Source organism: Miscanthus floridulus, chromosome 3, assembly GCF_019320115.1.
Source record: "Miscanthus floridulus cultivar M001 chromosome 3, ASM1932011v1, whole genome shotgun sequence".
NCBI lineage: Eukaryota > Viridiplantae > Streptophyta > Magnoliopsida > Poales > Poaceae > Miscanthus > Miscanthus floridulus.
The window spans coordinates 51,262,542-51,265,290 of record NC_089582.1 but is presented as its reverse complement, the minus strand read 5'-3'; positions in this window follow the sequence as shown (position 1 = coordinate 51,265,290).

The following is a 2,749-nucleotide window of genomic DNA, read 5'->3' as shown; positions in this document are numbered from 1 at the left end:
GTTATGTGGAGTAACCAGGGTAGTGAGAGCGATGCAACGTGGGAACGGGAAGATTATTTGAAGGATGTATACCCTACCTTTTATTCAAAATGGTACGCTGTTCAAATCTCGGGGCGAGATTTTTATAAGGGGGGAGGGCTGTAACACCCTGTGTTATGGTTGTACTAAAACACTTGCATCACATGAGCATGAGCATCATCATCTCATTCATAAGCATCATATCATTATGAATATTATCATTTCATGTGTGTTTCTATTTGAACTGCTTGGTTTATGCTAGCAATTGTGTGTGCTCTTGTGTGGTCTATGCAAATGTGTGCCAAATGTCCTCTTAAACAACTTAGCTACACTTAGAATGTCTTTAGCAACAATGTTCATGTTGACCATCTTACCTAATTACACTTCTAAGTAATAGTTTGACTTGTGTTGACCCTAGAGCTCTTATCTTTGACTGTTTAAAAAGTACAACTTAGAGTGTTTGCATGTCTGAGCAACCTAAAGCAAAGTTGTAGCAAATTTTATATGGAACAAACTTTGTTTAGAGGTCAAGTCATGAAATGTGTGGAACAGTCTCAAACATGGCCCACAAGTCAGAATTGGGGCTGATTCTACACTTAGAAATTTTCTAAGTCCAAAAGCTGAATTTCAGTTTCTTGTACCATTGTTTGGAGCCTTGTATCTCCCTAACCTAACCGAATCAGCTCGTGTGCCAATTAGAAAAGTTGTAGTTCTCACCTCAATCTCCAACTTTGTCAACTTAACCTAGAGCTAGATCGGCACCGTTTAAGAATTAATGATCGTCAAAAACTCGCTGTCAGGCTCCATCGATGTTTCTCTGAATCGCGTCTACAGTGCTTCGGCCGGTCAGTCATGGCCGATCGAGCTCAGGCCGAGCATGCCAAGTGGCGGCCGTACGCCGGCGTTGGCCCCACGGGTCAGGCCATCACGGACACGATGACGCCACGCGCCTGCTGGCCGGCCTATTTGTTTCGCCTACGCCGTGTCTCGCCTCGCCTGTTCGCCAGAACCGCGCGCAGCGCCTCTGTCGTTGCCGAGCAAGCTGCGCCGTTGCCCAGCTCGCTTGCCGCCACAAAAACGCTGCTGCCAGCTAGCTCCAAGCTCCGCCACGACCTCCTCTTGCTTGTCACCATCTCCGCGTAGTCAGTCGACCTTAGGTGAGGTCGTATTCAGCATTTCCGCGCCGTGGCACCATTGCCGCCGTGAGCTCCGTCGAGCTCCAACGCGCTCGCCACCTCGTCTCGCCTTGCTCCATCTCGCTCACTGCTTCCCCACCATCTCCTCTACCTCGTTCACCCTCTTGTAGAGCCTATCGAACAGAGTTGATGGCTCATTCATCGAATCCGCAGCCGCCATGACTCGACCTCGTCGGAGATCGAGCTCACCGTGGTCGTAGCACTCGAGGCTTCCCCTTTCCTAGTTTTCTTCTCGGATAGCTTCACCATGTAACCGTGTAGCTCATACCGAGCTTGGGTAGGGCACTGGAGGCTCGCCATAGCTAGCTCGGTCACCGGAGCTTCACCGAGCCATCGTGCGCCATGGCCGCCCTACTTAGAAACTGCTAGAGCTTAGGATGAGTAGGTAAATCGATGCTGGTGATCAAGGCGATCACGGAGGTACCCTCCTCGCCTCCGGTGAAGTCGCCGCCGGCGAGTTACGCCTTTCCCGCGCCGTCACAGCCGCCGTGCTCTATTTTAGTGCCACTTACATGTGGGGTCACCGGACCGGTGGGTCCCAGGCGTCAGTGATTCAAACCTGTGAAGCTAGCTCATTTATTCAGTTTTGAATGCAATTTGTAAACTTTGTATCTCAAGTTTGGTTGATCCAAATGGGGTGATTCTAATTTTTGTAGAATCACAGTGAAGTCTAGTATTTAAGAAAAATATGACATGAACACTTGTAGTGGAAATGTTGGGTGAATTAAATAGGAACTTGAAATGTGTTTTTAAATACATGCAAACTTGTTTAAATTATATCTAGAGTTCCTTTGCTCCAAAAATTATGAAATTTTGTGGGTGAGCTATTCTTGATGAGTAGAATCTCTGGTAAAAATTTTAGAGTCATTGCATGTATGGTTTTTGAGTTATAGATTTTCCTTTTATCACTGGGCAATTCTTGTGTGAATTTTAGTAATTTATTTATGAATCTAATCACTATGAAATTTATTGGAGAATGTCCTAGTACCTTAAGTATGCTAGGAAAAATATGAAATCTGTTGCTTGACACTTTTCACTAAGGTTTCCTATTTATGCCATTTTAAGCCTTTATGCCTTGTCATTTTTGTGTAGGATGAGATACTTGTTCAATTGATGTGAAATTTATGTAGTAGCCTATTGGAGACATGTATATGCTACTGTAATTTTTGTGGAATTTTATGTACACTTTGGATATGTGTTTATTATTTAACCTAAGTATCTAAATAAATTATTAAAGGCATGAGAATAATTTAGTTAGGAATGGACACTATGTTTTCTGGTGTTCTTTCAACCTGTATGATGAGTTAGTAAAGTTGGTCTTGTCCGTTGGTATGTTTACAACGTAAGTTAATAATTATTTCTTGCGTTGTGTCTTTCTGGCTAATTCTGGGAACTTTATAAAGTTTCCCATGATAAATTGGTTTGCTGTGAAAGTGGTCAAAAACAAAGTTGTAGACAATTTTATAAGTTTTCCAGAAAGTCTTAAATCACGGTAATTGGATCTGTAGAACTCCAGTTATGGGTCAAACTTGTAG